Here is an 18057-nt window from a genome sequence, read left to right on the forward strand (position 1 = left end):
TTTGCAGTGCATTCACTCGGTTAAACTTTTACTTATGCAGGAAAAACAGCTTTAAGAGGATAGATCACATACTTGTGTATACTCATGTACATATTACCAAAACCGATCGTTTAATTAGTGATTATTTTCACTTATAACACTCTTTCTGAACCGGAGTGCACACAATACATACCTCGCTCCGCCTCAGACCTCCCGCGGACTGAAGCGAGAGCGCGCAAAGCGCCAATGACGTCACAACAGCGACGAACGCAAAACTCATAAAAGTACATTTTTTTTTCTTTTCTCACATACATATATAGCAGGAAAATTTGGATTTTGTGTGAATTTATAATAAAACAAATTTATAATTAATACCCGTTACATAAGGCTACACAATAAAGGATACAACTTAATGGATATTACCTGTAATACTATTTATATCTTAATTACTAAATATTGTATGTGTTAAAATATAGCCATACAAGGTCAATGCATACATTGCAGTAGCTATATTAAAAAAGGCTTTAGTTTGCTTTATTCCTTTATATTTCCTTAATATAGGCTATTTTGCATAATTGCAGTATATTCCAACATATTTGTTTCGTAATGTTCTACCTATACAAACTATTTGTTAACAGTAATATCAGCAATATAAAAAAATAAAAAAAATTAAACACTCAAAAATAGCCTTGGTTCGGTCATCCGAAACTGCGCATGCGTCAACGGCCAGGCGGAAATCAATCGCGGGCTCATTGTCTCAGTGATATGATTGCCTCCCAGCGGGACCGCGAAGTGTCGAGCTCCAGGTAAGATTTGTGTTTGTCATGTCATTCTCAATGCAAATGTTAACTTATTTAAAGGCAAGATTTGTTAAAAGATTTGTAAATTGTTCGTTTCTGTTATCATGTCGGTGCCACAGCCTTAGGTAACGTTAAGCCTAATTATGCTGCACGCACGTGCAAAAATTAAATTACAAGTATTTAATGTGCAAAAACAAGTGAAAAATGCTTATATTTGTACTACAATTATTAAACGATTGGTCTCCTCATTTGTTAGTCCCTTTGAATAAAATTGTCTGCTAAATGATCAAATGTAAAAAACGACTATTCTTGTTGTTTAACTATGCAATTTGGTAATTAAAGGCATCTTTACACAGCAAACGCGGCACAGAAACTGATTCTGAAGCGGCATAAAATCCCAAAAATGTGCATTTACACAGACCGTTTAATCCTTCTCTGAAGCGGCATAAATGCATTTACACAGGAATTAAAATCGCGGGTAACAATGCGTTGAACATGATTTAAAACTACAGTTTTAACAAAGTGTTATAAATTAATTTAAAACAAATAATTAAATGTATAAAAATAGACCTAAAATAAAAATACGGAATTTTAAATAGTTTTGTTCTGCCTGCTATAAAGCGCTTTTGATGTTTGGCATAATTTCTGTAGGTCTACTGTAATTCTGCAATTCTTCTATTGTCGGCTACGGTATAGTTATTTTATATTTCTTAATAAAATTGCGCCTGATTGACAATGATACAAAGAAAGTAGGCTATAGCCTACATTATTACGGGTGGTCCAAAGTTTTTTTCAAAGAAACAGAAAGTCAATAGAGCATGCACAACATGTAGGCTAGGCTACAGGGGCATTGCATCGGTGGGGGATAGGCCTACACCCACTCTTTTCTCGGTGACAGGTTTCAACACCCGCTTTTTTTCTGCAGTTTTTCCGCAGTTTTGCACAAACACCATAGCCTACTGCAGTCGCTCCTCCGTTTCTCTGCCCGCTCTGTGTCTGCGCTCACAGCGGCTGCTACCCCTCCCCACATAATACATATTTTTTATAGCTTAATGCTCTTTAAATATGCTGGTGCGTTGTGAAAAGTTTCAGTGCATAGGACGGACCTGTCCGTGGTCGTTCTCCGTGGTTCTGACCAAAGAAGAGCGATCTGGAATCTCCATTATAGCACCAGGCTGCATACCCCATCTCTCTGACCCCATAGAGTGTAAAAGTGATCAGGAATGTAATTTTTCCCCAAAACAAAGTTTAGTTCTCAGCTCGTATAACATGAGCCCGAATATTTGACAATTCTGTTTAATTGTGAACAGAAAAACGTTACACACGTCAATCCATTACCAACGATTTTTGTTCGCGTCTTAATTAAATAGGCCTATATAGCCTACAGACAGTTAGGCTATTTAATAAAAAAATAATGTTATAGGCTAATTTTTAAACTAGGGCTGTGTATTGCCAAGAATCTGGCGATACAATACGTATCACGATACAGTGGTTACGATACGATATATTGCAATATATTGCGATATTGTAAGAGAGGCAATATATTGCAATATATTGCGATATTGTAAGAGAGGCAATATATTGCAATATATTGCGATATTGTAAGAGAGGCAATATATTGCGATATTTCTTTTTTGTGTGTTTTTGTTTTTTATAATTTAAAAGAATAAAGAACACAACCATAAGCCTAAAACACGAGACAAAGTATTTTATTTAATTAATACAGTATCATTTATAACACTAATCATATGCAATGTGCAATCTAAATTAAGGGAAATGTAAAGTGACTGCAGGATTCTTTATGTGTATATGTTTTAAAGGTTCACAGTATAGCAGTGGCTATTTAACAACAGAAAGTGCAGTCCATTTCATGACTGAATGACTGTTTGTTTTATATTTAACACAGTAGCCCCGATCACACAGAACGCGTTTTTGCAGCGAGAAGCCTTTTTTGAATGGATTTCGGTTGGCAGAGAGCGTTATGCGCGCTGCTTATGCGCCCTGGGCGCCTCGCGTTTTTGAAGGAGCGCTCCGAGCGCATGAAGTTGAAAAAAAGTCAACTCTGAGCGGAAAAGCGCGCAACATCATTGCGCTTATGTTCTGTTGTCCAATCGAATGAATGAAGCGGCAGGCCTTCCGTTGTGTTGACCGTTACATTGATTTGACTGACAGTACAGGTGATTCGGGGGTTGCCTAGAAACATTAAAGCGCACTGCTCATTTTTGAATGAGAAAACGCCGACCAAAAAAAGGGAGTGCAGTGCGCCTCGCGTTTTCGAACCTGAAAAACGCGTTCTGTGTGATCGGACCCTAAAGCTGTTTTCTATAAAGCAGTCTATTGTATAAAGTGCTGTTTCAAGTAACGTTACTGAGCTGCAGAGCTGGTGCATCCATATCCACATCGCTATTATCTTTCATTCTCCTGCCACCGCTGTCAGTTTTGGTGTGTGTTTATTTTGTTACTGAGAGGAAAACGTGCAGGACATTCTATCGAAACGCTTCTCAGCAGCGCGGGTGACGTCAGGATGTTAAGCGAGCTCTCTGTTTCAATGTGTTTCCCGAGTATTAGATTATAACTTGGCCTATTTTGCAAACAAAATGATTCATGTCGATTTCCTTAGTGGCTTCTTTATAGCTGAAGCCAACATGAGTCCACACTTCAGCTCTGTATACTGCAAGAGCGAAAAAATTATATCGTCTTGAGAGCTGGGTTTGCTAATGTAAACACTAGCACTTTCACCTTGCGCTTCTCCGGCTCCGCATCAGTTATACGTTCTGAGATAACACTGCCATCTAGCGGTTGGGTGTTATACAGTCTGTGGTTTAAACTGAACACAAAGCCACGAATCTTGGATGTAAATAAATAAATATATAAATATCGATACAGCGTTTTTGAGAATCGATACAATATCGCCAAACATAATATCGCGATATTCACGTGTATCGATATTTTCTTACACCCCTAATTTAAACATAGCCTAACTATGACATTATAGTTTTCTTTAAAGCTACACTGTGTAACTTTTTTAGTTTATTCTTAGCTAAAATCACTTAGTTCTTTCAAAAATATATGTGCTCATTAATGTATATTTACTTCTTTCAAGTAATAATGCATTCTCATAATTTTATAATATACCATTGAAAATACATACGTGTTGAGGGTTCGGCTGGCGGTCGCCATGTTGCTCCTCCATCTTGAAAGTACATTTGCCAAAGAGGGACATACCCGTAAATTCAAGCTTCGCCTTTCTACACTCGATGGCACTGTGTTGAATGTGAAGAGGAGGATTGCTTGAGGCTGCTATATGATGATGGAGGATCACTCTTAAGCCCCTTTCACACTGCACGTCGGACCAGCAATATTCCCGGAACATTGCCGGGTCGCCTTCTATGTGAAAGCAACCACGTCCCGGCATTGATTACCGAATTCGACCCGGGTCGGGCACCTAGAAACATTGCGAGATATGTATCAGATTCGCCAATGGAAGTGGAAAAGAGAATTAAGACGGCAACGCAACAGGCAAATCAACAAGACAAAATTAAATATTGGAGTGGCCTTTCCAAGATGGAAAGAGCTCATGAGGAGCAACGATTTTAAAAAGAACGCCGACGTTGCCTGCTTTCTTCTCGACAGGTAATATTAATTCAGCCTATTTGTGTATATTGGAAGTTTTATTGTTGCTTGGCTAATTATATCATGGTGTGCTGTGCATAACACTAGAACGACGTCTAGGATAGTTTTCCTCGCGTCAATGATGAAAAAGTATTGTTTACCTTGTAACATAAATCCGTGTTCTATGACGGATAACATGAGATTAATATTTTAATTGCATTATAATTTGTTTGCCTTACGCTAGTGGTGTTGTACAATATACAGAATAACGATAGCACTGATAAAAGTTACTTTACTAAGATTAGCTTGCATTCGTCTGGGAACCTGAGCTTATGTTAGCAATGAACTGGTTAAAAATAACGAAAACGTAAAACTATTATTCATTTTACATAGATTAATTTGACCATAGATCATTTGGTAAATTAAATAACTGCAAATTATAATAGTTTTCAAAAATTACCTCATCACTTGAGTTGAAGCAACACTCACCAAAGAGGTCGAACTGGAAGCCATGACTAAATCGGCCACCGTAGGAGTTGAAACGAAATCGAAATTGAGAGGAACAGAAACTATTATTCTCTGGATGGTCATATACCTTTTCACCACTAGATGGGGGAAAATATCACACAGTGTAGCTTTAACCCTTTGTCCAACGAAATTAAGCGCCGGTGCATGTTGTTCCTTTATGACAGAGGGAACAACTCACTCTGTATTTTTTTGCCATATGATACAGTTAGCCTAGGTGATATACATAATTATAAACTATACATTTTTATGTCACAATAACAACAAAGGCCGTGGATTCTGGGAATATTGTTAATGCACTTCAAAAATTCCAAACACTGTCTTAATTCATTTTTTTTATTATTAGGCTAATAAAAATTGTTCAAAAGCATTTCTAAATTCAGTTAATATTTCCAAAAAACAAATTTTCGAGCCAAAATAACGAAATGGTAAAAACTACCACCATGCAAATTAAATGTAGCCCTTCTCTGGCAGTTAGGCTACAACCCGACTGGGGAATGAACGGTAATAGCCTAAGCTAAATGTTCTAAATAAATATGTACATAGCCTAATAATAATGATAATTAAAAAATACACAACTTTAAATAAACTCAAATATTCTACAATGTTGGTTATAGACAAATTACAATACCATAATGATTGAGTAGCTAGGCTATAACCTATTTCAAGTTTTTAGGCTGCACTATGCCTAAGGGAAAAATCCAAACTTCAGTCTATTTTAAAGACATGTATGGACAGTAGGACAATATATCAGAAAATATCAAATCTAATATAAAGTATCGTTCTCTCCAAGAGATTATAATACTGGGTTGCACAGTGATGCCGATTTAAGCATTTACCGTTTCTGAGGGGAAATGTTGCAGTGCGTTGATCTGCCAGTCTCTTCAAAGGAAGATTACAAACGGCGAACACTACAGTGGTTAGCTTGACGATGTGAGTACAGAAATCTTTTACTTTAATTCCTAGATGGTTTGTCTCCTTGCTGCTTCTTGATTCTCACGCCTAGTGAGCTGGCTGACAGGTGGTTGTCATGACAATGATGTAGTTTAAGGCGGCACAGGTTCGTGTTCATTTACACTGAATCAAAACCACTTCTATGTTGCCTTTGATACTAGGGCCCGAGGTGGGTCAGACCCGGAATATTTTAAGTCTGCTTTAATGCGGCATCGTGTCTTTACACAGAATTTTGAGCAGACACAGACCCACGTTAAGGCATCTTTACACAGCCGAGTTAAGGCGGGTCTAACGCAGGTCTGTGTCTGCTCAAAATTCCGTGTAAAGACGCTATAGACCCGCCTTAATTCGGCTGTGTAAAGATGCCTTAAGTTAAACCCTAAAGCTCATGGTTTGCATAGATAACATTATACAACGATTGTGTGACACCGGGAAAGGTGTGTGACACTGACAAAAAGCAAAAGTTAGAATAAATGTAATGTGATTTGTTTATGTAATGCGGTATGTTCCTTTTGTGATCATTAATAGTCTATTTTGTGCCAATTCACTTTAAAAAAGAGTTAATGTTTTAGTGAACTTGAGTTTGCAATTGCTCTAATGTAGTTCAAATATAGCTAAAATATAAACTTCTATAATTTGCATTCATGTAACTGCAACATATATGAATCTAAATTATGTACAATATTACAATTTTGTAATAGAAAGTAACTGTATAAGAATATATTGTTATACTAAAAAAAACATTATATTGAAACGTGTTTCTAATATTTCTGTATGTAAATGGGGTGGTCAAGAAGATTTTCTTTTTCTTCCACAGAAAGATCTTCATGAAAACATTTGAAGACCACGCAAGAAGAACAGGTTCAGCCACAGACTGTTTCATCCCATGAGGACTGGTTCAGTTCTGAATGGGAAGTGTTGAAGAAGTTTATGTAATGTGAGTTGTAAGACTTGAACTAATGTTAACAAATGAGACTTTATTGTAATGTATTAACTAACATGAACTAACAATGAGCAATACATTATTACAGTATTTATTAAACCGTGTCAATTTTTAATGTTTAGTTCACCCAAAAATGTAAGATCTTAAAATGACCCTCATGTCGTTCCAAACCCATAAGACGTTCGTTCATTTTCAGAACACAACAAATAAAGCTTTAATATATGTACTATAATTACTATGTGAAATAAGTTAATATAGTAATTGATATAGATACTGATATAGATATCCATATTTATAACCTTATTGACTAAAATAACCAGCTCATGGCAAACGACTTGCGACCAGAGAGTGACCTGAGTGATGCGATGTAGGAGTAGTGTAAGCTTCAACGTCTCTCTGGGCAACAAAATCAAGCGCTTCTCTTTTATCGAATCCTCTTTAAATTCAAATTTGTGACCAGTGTTTTGTTTTCCTCTATTCTCTGCATAACCGCATTCATCAATACATCATGCTTCAGGTCAGAGGTCACTCTTTTGGCGTAAGTAGACACGCACGGTTGATATTTTTTTAATAGGAAATGCATAGCTTCTCTTCAGAAGGCCTTTTTTAATTATTTTTTTAAATTTCCTGATAATTTACTCAACCCAATGTCATCCAAGATGTTCATGTCTTTCTTTCTTCAGTCGAAAAGAAATTCAGTTTTTTGAAGAAAATATTGCAGGATTTTTCATCATATAATGGTTTTCAGTTGCAACCAAAATATTGAAGGTCCAAATCAATGCAGTTCTACCTTCCTGTTTACAAAGCGCTCATGTGAAGACTAATACAAATGCCCTCTAGCAAATAAAAAAAAAGATAAAACAACGAAGTTGAAAATTGAGTGTTTTTGCTAAAGGGCGTTTATTAGTCTTCACATGACCGCTTTGTAAACACGAGGGCGGGCACTATGTCTATGTGACCATTTACACATGATTACGTCATCCTTGGCACCTCGCAGAGCTGAGCAAGTTGAACAATTAAGGTTGAAATGTACAGTATTGTTCAAAATAATAGCAGTACAATGTGACTAACCAGAATAATCAAGGTTTTTCGTATATTTTTTTATTGCTACGTGGCAAACAAGTTACCAGTAGGTTCAGTAGATTCTCAGAAAACAAATGAGACCCAGCATTCATGATATGCACGCTCTTAAGGCTGTGCAATTGGGCAATTAGTTGAATTAGTTGAAAGGGGTGTGTTCAAAAAAATAGCAGTGTGGCATTCAATCACTGAGGTCATAAATTTTGTGAAGAAACAGGTGTGAATCAGGTGGCCCCTATTTAAGGATGAAGCCAACACTTGTTGAACATGCATTTGAAAGCTGAGGAAAATGGGTCGTTCAAGACATTGTTCAGAAGAACAGCGTACTTTGATTAAAAAGTTGATTAGAGAGGGGAAAACCTATAAAGAGGTGCAAAAAATGATAGGCTGTTCAGCTAAAATGATCTCCAATGCCTTAAAATGGAGAGCAAAACCAGAGAGACGTGGAAGAAAACGGAAGACAACCATCAAAATGGATAGAAGAATAACCAGAATGGCAAAGGCTCAGCCAATGATCACCTCCAGGATGATCAAAGACAGTCTGGAGTTACCTGTAAGTACTGTGACAGTTAGAAGACGTCTGTGTGAAGCTAATCTATTTTCAAGAATCCCCCGCAAAGTCCCTCTGTTAAAAAAAAGGCATGTGCAGAAGAGGTTACAATTTGCCAAAGAACACATCAACTGGCCTAAAGAGAAATGGAGGAACATTTTGTGGACTGATGAGAGTAAAATTGTTCTTTTTGGGTCCAAGGGCCACAGGCAGTTTGTGAGACTACCCCCAAACTCTGAATTCAAGCCACAGTACACAGTGAAGACAGTGAAGCATGGAGGTGCAAGCATCATGATATGGGCATGTTTCTCCTACTATGGTGTTGGGCCTATTTATCGCATACCAGGGATCATGGATCAGTTTGCATATGTTAAAATACTTGAAGAGGTCATGTTGCCCTATGCTGAAGAGGACATGCTCTTGAAATGGTTGTTTCAACAAGACAATGACCCAAAACACACTAGTAAACGGGCAAAGTCTTGGTTTCAAACCAACAAAATTAATGTTATGGAGTGGCCAGCCCAATCTCCAGACCTTAATCCAATTGAGACCTTGTGGGGTGATATCAAAAATGCTGTTTCTGAAGCAAAACCAAGAAATGTGAATGAATTGTGGAATGTTGTTAAAGAATCATGGAGTGGAATAACAGCTGAGAGGTGCCACAAGTTGGTTGACTCCATGCCACACAGATGTCAAGCAGTTTTAAAAAACTGTGGTCATACAACTAAATATTAGTTTAGTGATTCACAGGATTGCTAAATCCCAGGAAAAAATTTTTTTTGTACAAAATAGTTTTGAGTTTGTACAGTCAAAGGTAGACACTGCTATTTTTTTGAACACACCCCTTTCAACTAATTGCCCAATTGCACAGCCTTAAGAGCGTGCATATCATGAATGCTGGGTCTTGTTTGTTTTCTGACAATCTACTGAACCTACTGGTAACTTGTTTGCCACGTAGCAATAAAAAATATACTAAAAACCTTGATTATTCTGGTTAGTCACATTGTACTGCTATTATTTTGAACAAGACTGTATATTCATTTTTTTTAAATGACTGATCGTTTGACTAGATAAGACCCTATTCCTCATCTGGGATCATCGAGGCTATGAAGCCCTTTGAAACGGCGTTGATTTGGACCTTCAACATTTTGGTTGCAACTGAAAAACATTATATGATGAACAATCCTGGAATGTTTTCTTCAAGAAACTTAATTTCTTTTCCACTGAAGAAATAAAGACATGAACATCTTGGATGAGATGGGGGTGAGTAAATTATCAGTCAATTTTCATTTTGGGGTGAACTAATCCGTTCATTACCTTTGATTGATGGCCATGACACTGTGTCCAATGTATTTTGTTGTTGTTTTTTGGGTTTTGTTTTTTTCCTGAGCAAAGTTCAGTTTGCTATCAAGTTGGAATTGTAAATTACTCATGTGGAGTATAATTTGAGTATTTCATTTTGTGTTGAAATAAAAGTGTTTTCATCACAAATTTCATGTATGATTATTATATGTAGTTTATATGTATATTATATAAACTTGAAGAGCTAACACACCATTTCCCTATTAAAAAAATATGAAATCTGTATAAAAAGCATATAAACAAATGACACAAAATATAAATAAATCCTACATGACTTTAATATGACTAGCATATGATTCAGTATAAGAACTTTATATGATTTTTATATGAATATCAGATATTTTCTACTAATACCATATACCATTGCATACTGTTTACATGTAAAATGAGTTTTTTGCAGTATTCATACATGACCCAAAAGTTTTCTGTGTGCTTTTTAGTATGAAATGGGCCATAAACGGTCTGATTTTGTATATGACATATATGGGACTTACATTAAACATATAAGATAATTCTGACTGATTTAAGTAAGGAACATATAAGGTCTCTATATATGAACCATATAGGTTTTTTTCATATGGGATCCTCAGGGAAGCTAGAAAGTAACACATCCAACTCCTCCACAGTTACCGAGGTGACCTGGAGGACGATAGACCACTACAACATGGATTTTAACAAGGTGAGTAATGGTGATAGTGTGATTCAAATGAACTGGCCGATAGAGACGGTAAGGGATCAAATTTCCAATCATTTGAGATAAGCAAACCAGTACCCCCACCCCTCCCAATAGGTCAAAAGGCTGTGTGAAAAAGTAAAATTAGTTGAGAGGGATGCAGGAGTGGCAGTGTCCTCTGGTTTGATCCAGGTCTCAGTTAGGGCCATGAGGCTGAGCTGAGAATGTGTGCCAATAGATGAAATAAAATCTGCTTTGTTTACAGCAGACTGACAAGCACATGGTGAATACAGATCAGAGAAAAGGCCAGATAGAAATAAGCAAACTGAACACAAACAATAAAAAGGAAACAGAAATAATGAAAAGGAAATTGACACTCAAGTGCCTTGTCGGGGTCCTTGCTCGGGCGGAGTTGCAAAGGGAAGAGTATACTATATACAGTATACTATATATATAGTTGTCACAACGTTAAAATTGTAAAATTGTCGTGTATAGTTAGCTGGGCACACATTTATACCAAAATGGATTTATAAAACTCCCTTTTTATGTTCTTGATTTACAGTACTAGATTAGAACTGGAGGCTTTTTTCTCTCTTTTTAATCTTTGTTGCTAGCGTGGATTATCAAATTTAGATCAAGGACCCTGTAGACATATTCAAATAATTGAAAACCTTGACAGTTCCCAGCAGCACATAACCAATAGCAGATAGTGTCTAGAGACTGAACAGGGTCCAGGCCTGGCAGCGCAGAAATAAGAATCCAGAGATGACTAAGCACAACAGCCTGCCAGCGTGAACTGCTGCTAGAAGACTATACATCCATCTCTCCCATGCTGGACCTCTGTTGCCTCAGATTTCCTCACATCCTCTCAAAATTTCCACTGATCCATAACCTCATTCTTCCCAAAGTGGCTCAGATCCTTCTTTGCTGGAAAGGATTTCAATGTTTTGCAGAGGTCAGACACATGGAGAGACAGCCAGTATAACCCCATCTTTTTTGTTTATTTCTGTACAGGTGATGGAGAGAGGAGGCAGGACTGAAGACAGGTCTCCAGAGTGCACTGTCAACACTAGGTGTCAGGAATCTTTTCATCAGACAGGAGCAGCAAGATGGCTCTATTCACAACATTCCCCTCTGCAGCTCTCGAAAACCTTTCCTGGCTTGTTAGACAGTTTTTTTTTTTTCTGAGGCAGAGTTCAGCTCCTCCATGGGTGTCATTGTAGATCTTGCAGAAATCTCTGTAAATATGAGTCCAGTCAGCGTTGCGTTGCCATACCATTCCACTTTCGGCCAGTTCTGTTAGGACTGTCACTCCACATTTAGTAGCTTCTCCTTTAATCAGCAGCTGTAGGGGAAGATGCAGTCATGCTTTTACATAAGAAATTTGTTATTGTAGAACTTAGACTGCTTCATCCACCCTTGTGTGATTCACACAGTATGTTCATGTGACTCAAGGACAGCGCTATTCTTTCCCTTCAAGGTCCTAAATTTACCAAGCGGTCGATCTTGTTGTGTTTCAGCACGCAATCATTTTGTTCGAAGAGTTGGGCTCTTGATTTATTAATTATACATTGGTTTAATATTTGTATTTGCTACTGTCCCCACATGTCACAATCAGATGCCCACAGATTTCCTGTCTGCTGTTTCACATTGCCCTTCACTGATTCTCATTTAATGCAAATGAGTGTTATGCTCCCCAGCCATTACAGTAGTAATTTCCATGTGTAATTAGACTAGATTCCTGGATTGCAAATTACATTGAAGACCCAAGGTAAATATTTTTTTACAGTTTGCACAACTAGTGAAACCTAAATCTATTTAAAGGAGTAATGAATTGAGAAATCAACTTTCCCTTGAGCTTTTGATATATAAAAGGTATAAAAGCTGAAAACATCCTTGTTAGTCAAAGAAAAGCTTTTATATAGACACCAGACCCAGAAAACGATTGTGTTAGCATCTTGACGTCATCGACTGACGAAACAGCACCTCAACAGAATAATAAGCACGTGTAGTTCAGTAGCCCCGCCCCCAGCCATTACAGTAGTAATTTCCATGTGTAATTAGACTAGATTCCTGGATTGTAAATTACATTGAAGACCCAAAGTAAATATTTTTTTACAGTTTGCACAACTAGTGAAACCAAAATCTATTTAAAGGGGTAATGAATTGAGAAATCAACTTTCCCTTGAGCTTTTATATAGACACCAGACCCAGAAAACGATTGTGTTAGCATCTTGACGTCATCGACTGACGAAACAGCAACAGAATAATAAGCACGTGTAGTTCAGTAGCCCCGCCCACCGACTCATGGAGCCGTTCTGATCATGCTAGCCAGCAGCAATGAAGAATGCTGAAGAGTATAGCAACATATTGCGCTATTTCTGGTTGTGGAAGAACACACCCTTGTGAAAAAGTAGTGTGCTTAATTGTATTGAAAGTGTACTTTTTGTGCACTTAATATATTTAAAGTATATTTTTTAAAAACTGCACTTGTAGATAATATGATATAATTAAAATTAAGTGCCACTTAAGTGTACTTAAAGAGAATACACTTTAATGACAATAATTCTAAACACACTTAAGTACACTTTTTTAAAATTCACTTTGTAATAATATCTAATTAATTTGTATTTTTAAAAAGTACTCTTTCATGACAATATTTATAAACACACTTTAGTACACTTATAATAAGTGTACTTTGTAATAATATATAATTAATTTGTACTTTAAAAAAGTACACTTTCATGACGATATTTATAAACACACTTTAGTACACTTATAATAAGTGCACTTTGTAATAATATATAATTAATTTGTACTTTAAAAAAAGTACACTTTCATGACAATATTTATAAACCCACTTTAGTGCACTTTTAATCAGTGCACTTTATAATAATATCTAATTAATTTGTACTTTAAAAAAGTACACTTTCATGACAATATTTATAAACACACTTTAGTACACTTATAATAAGTGCACTTTGTAATAATATATAATTAATTTGTACTTTAAAAAAGTACACTTTCATGACAATATTTATAAACCCACTTTAGTGCACTTTTAATAAGTGCGCTTTGTAAAAATATCTAGTTAATTTTCACTTAAAGAAAGTACACTTGTATGACAATATTTATAAACCCACTTTAGTGCACTTTTTAAAAATGCACCTTGTAATAATGTCTACACTTAAATTTACTTAAACCATTTTAATTATGAGTTTGTTTCATAAAGTACACTTATTTTACTAATGACAAAGCACATGGAAAATAAATGATTTTTTTTTTTAATTAGTTGTCCAAATTTTTCTTCAAAATTTCACTCGCTTACACTCCAGTACAACATACTGTTGAAATGTTATAACTAGCTCCTATGAACTCAACTACAAGTGTCAGTTTTCTACATAATTTGACATTGTCAATCTTTATGAGAGGAGTTGCCTAATGTACTGTAGGCTACTTTACATCTGTGTACAGAATAACCTACTTACGATATTATGTTGTTGTATGGCGATTAAACACACATTTAATTGCATTAATTGCAAGAAAAAGTTGAACAAATCTAAACCAAATTAATTTGCATTAAAATTCAGTTAAAATAGGCTACATTTAATTTTAATCAGACTCTAAACATGATTGACTTTTAGTTAGGTGAATGAATCAAGTTCTCTGAAATACAGTCCAACTACACAGTGTGTTAGAACAACCTGAACAGATATGGATAATTAATAAGTGATTTATAATCAACATTTAATGCACAAAATATCTTATTTTATATTTATACTTAATATTTCAATGTGCATGCGCCAAAAATACTATGTCATGATTTTGAAAAATGCGCGGTCCGCCATGTTTGCGTCATCTCGATGCGTGAGGGAAATGAAGCTGAAGAGAACAGACAACAGAGGAGTGAACCGTTTGGATCATTACAGAGGAGACGTTATATGCTACAAATAACGAGTCAAGTAAGTATATCTTGATATAAGCTCTCTTGATTTTACATTTTCACCATAACATGGTAGCTCTCTATTACGGTGTAGTTATTTAGTTTAATCGCAGATAGGATAGACGCACTATGGACTCGGGAGGTGAATTAACGTTAATCATGTTTCCTATGTATTTATTGTATTATTCATATTCATGTATCTAAGATTGCATTATAATAATTTCTTAAATCGGAATGTGATCGCCGGTGTGGGCATGTTCAATGAATTTGTCTGCTGTAAATACAATATTTTAATCGAACTCCTACTTTTTAAATGGACAGAAGACATTTAACGTTATATACATTTATTCCACATATTAACTTAACGTATAACAACAACCAGTAATGAAATAATGATTTTTATATGTTCTTTTCTTTTTGCATTTGGAGAGTAAGATGTTAAAGTGTTTTTAATATTTTGTGCTTATTTTATTTTATTTTTTATTTTGTAGGATCAATACAGATGTGTTATTGGAGATCCAGTGCAAGCTGTGTGGAATCACAGAGCCATCTTGATGAGGTCAAGTTAATGTTAATTATGAATTTATGCCCAGCCATGATACAAGCTAAAACATTGCTATCAAGTCTTTAGCTTTTAAATGCTTTGCATCTTGTCCATTTGTAAGTAATACATTCCCACTTGTGCATTTGCAGATCCCCTAATCATTATATATTTTACAGGCCACACACCCAAAGGAATGGAGCCGCAGCATTGCTGTGCCAGGCGTGGTAAATACAGGAACATCCTTCATGGAGATGGTGCGAGGTAAGCTGAAACTTGCAAGGCAAGATGAGGAAAAATACAAGAATACTTTTCTCAATTTACATTGATCTTGGGTTATTTATCTATATTTAAGTTATGTTTAATTCCCTGTAAAGTAGGAATAAAAACCATTATTAAAATGTTCTCTATTTTTAAAGTCCAGTGTCAGTGAAGATGATGTGCTCAGTGGGATACGTGAAGGAACCTCTCCAATCATTCTACCCTGACGACTGAGGTAATTCATCACATAGGGGATGCAGTTGTGGTCAAAAGCTTACACACACCGTGCAGAATAAACTGCTTCATCAGGGCAGGACTAGATAAAAAAGAGACAAACATGCTCATTTTTATGATCCCTCTTATGGCTATTTCTTATTTTTCTTCTTTTTTTCATACAGATACTGCTGTGTGAATATAAACTTTGGAGCACAACTGTACATCTATCGTTTTAATTTAATTGAGCCAATTATAATAATGGATAGATCTGTTTTATAAACAAGTTTTTTCTTTGCGTTTTCTTTTTCTTTCCTCAAGGTATATATTTTTTTTGCTTTCCTGCCTCTTTGGAACATGTCCATTCACATATACTGTGGAGAGATGGTGCGCCAGTTTCCTACTGATGGAGAGCTTCTCGGACATTGACATAAACAGCACTTTCCAAACAACTTGAAAATAGTTGGTGACAAACAATTTTGTGTGCCTTTGGAGTTCTTCAGTTTTTTTTTTTTTTTTTTTTTTTTTTCATTCACTGTAATGCTGGAATAAGATTTTAGAATAAACCTTTTGGTCCTAATTTTGGTGCTAGTAAAGGTTTAAGAGCTTATAAGTTCAGTAACACTTTACAATAAGATCTAATTTGTTAACGTTATTTAATGTATTGACCAACATGATCTAACAGTGATTTCTTTTTATTTATTTATTTTATTAAAATTTTTACAGTGTTTATTAATAGTTGTTGACCTTGCTTAATAAATTATAGTTCAAAGCTAGTTAATTAAATTTATAGTCATTGTTCATGCAAGTTAACAATGCATTAAATAATTAACATATACAACTTTTGATTTTAAGATTGCATTAATAAAAGGGGTGTAACAGTACACAAAGCTGACAGTTCGGGGAGGAACACTAAATATAAAAATGCTCTTTTTTTTATTGGTTTACTGAACAAATTGTAATTGTCCTAAACTAAAGGTTTCTTAAAGAATTAAAAATATAATATAAAAAATATCTCTACTAATTATTATTATTATTACCTTTATTTAACCAGGAGAAAAACTCACTGAGATTAAAATGTCCTGTCCTGGCCAAGATAGGCAGCTGTGTTTGCATGTACAGTTATACATAAAAAGTCACATAAAAAACATAAAACATACAACCAGTCAAAAACAATTACACACCATTAATTTACTCTCAAAATGATGTAGTAAAATTTTAAAATGACTAAATGTCACCAGATCTTTTAGCTTCAACTCAGTCTGGAGCAAATTCCAATCTGAGGCTGCGACATATTTGAAAGACGTTTTACCAAGCTTAACTCTAACAAAGGGCACACAAAGATTATAATTTGATTCAGAATGTAATATATAATTGCCTTGTTGTTTCTGTTTAATCAAACGTCAAAGAATGCTGTATAGTGTAGACTATATAGGGAGGCCTTACTTGCATTCGCATTGTATGCAAACGTGTAAACTTCTCATAAGACCGTTTTTGCATTAACTTATAAATCTAATTATAGGTTAGATTTTTTTCAGGTTTTCAGGTTAAGTAGAATATGATGAATATATAGGCTAATATAATGTATACATTTAGTGAAAGAGTTCATCTCTCTCGTGTTTTATCGACATCTTTCTGCTGTTGAAACACTGAACGATTACACAATGTGATACATTTTAGTAAGTTGTAATGTATCCTTAACATACCTTCTGTTAATTCATGTTTATTCTTTGACTATGACAAGGTGATCACATTCACTCATTCCGCGTTGCTGCTTGAACTGATGTGTCTTTACAGTGATCTGTCATGTCACATTAAAGAGCATCAATATGGCATCACTTGAATTTAATGATAAAATTGACAGAATACATATGTTCTTGTGTATGTGTAAATAGTTTTTTGGGTTTTTCTTGGGCATCAAAAAAAAGTGTTTTTTGTATATTTGTTTTACAGATTGTTTTGTCAATAAATTTAGAGGATTTAAATTTGGATGTGTTTATTATACGAAATTGCAGCTGTATTATTTGAAAAATGTAATTATGAATGTATTTCATTATATTAGAGTGTACATGTAAATTACGTTAAGGTATATTTTAGTTCATATTAATTGCTTGTTTTTAAGACAGTAGAATGGATGTCAGTACATTGAGCAGTGCACTTTAATTACAATTTTAATACACTAGAAGCGATTATGAAAGTACATATAAAGTTGTATTTAAGTACCACTTAAGTTGTTCCAAAAAATCACTCTTAATTGCAACTTATTGTATTTTATTTCAACTTAATATGTGATAAATTTGAAATCAATTACATATAATGTGTGTTAAGTACACCAAAAACATTGCATTTAATTCACACTTAAGTGTATATTTAGCTGACATTAAAGTATGTTTTAGTTCACATTAATTGCTTGTCAGTACATTGAGCAGTGCACTTTAATTACAATTTTAATACACTAGAAGTGATTATGAAAGTACATATAAAGTTGTATTTAAGTACCACTTAAGTTGTTCCAAAAAATCACTCTTAATTGCAACTTATTGTATTTTATTTCAACTTAATATGTGATAAATTTGAAATCAATTACATATAATGTGTGTTAAGTACACCGAAAACATTGC

At 35.0% G+C, this 18057-nt stretch overlaps 2 long non-coding RNA genes across 3 annotated transcripts in view; both read left to right on the plus strand.

Moving 5' to 3' along the window:
• The first annotated feature begins 750 nt into the window (after positions 1-750).
• Positions 751-18057, plus strand: part of LOC137093105 (uncharacterized) — a 614166-nt gene continuing 596859 nt past the window's right edge. The window contains exons 1-2 of the long non-coding RNA XR_010908393.1: positions 751-785; positions 6688-6807. This is a non-coding gene — a long non-coding RNA (uncharacterized lncRNA). The remainder of the gene's footprint in view (positions 786-6687; positions 6808-18057) is intronic.
• Positions 14372-16108, plus strand: LOC137092364 (uncharacterized). Of its 2 annotated transcripts, XR_010908242.1 has the most exons (5): positions 14372-14440; positions 14913-14980; positions 15142-15226; positions 15382-15458; positions 15758-16108. It is a non-coding gene; the product is annotated as an uncharacterized lncRNA (long non-coding RNA). The 2 variants fall into 2 exon arrangements; XR_010908241.1 differs by lacking the exons at positions 14372-14440; positions 14913-14980 and having other exon boundaries at positions 15055-15226.

The sequence above is a fragment of the Pseudorasbora parva genome, chromosome 11 (genome assembly GCF_024679245.1).
Source record: "Pseudorasbora parva isolate DD20220531a chromosome 11, ASM2467924v1, whole genome shotgun sequence".
NCBI classification, from domain to species: domain Eukaryota; kingdom Metazoa; phylum Chordata; class Actinopteri; order Cypriniformes; family Gobionidae; genus Pseudorasbora; species Pseudorasbora parva.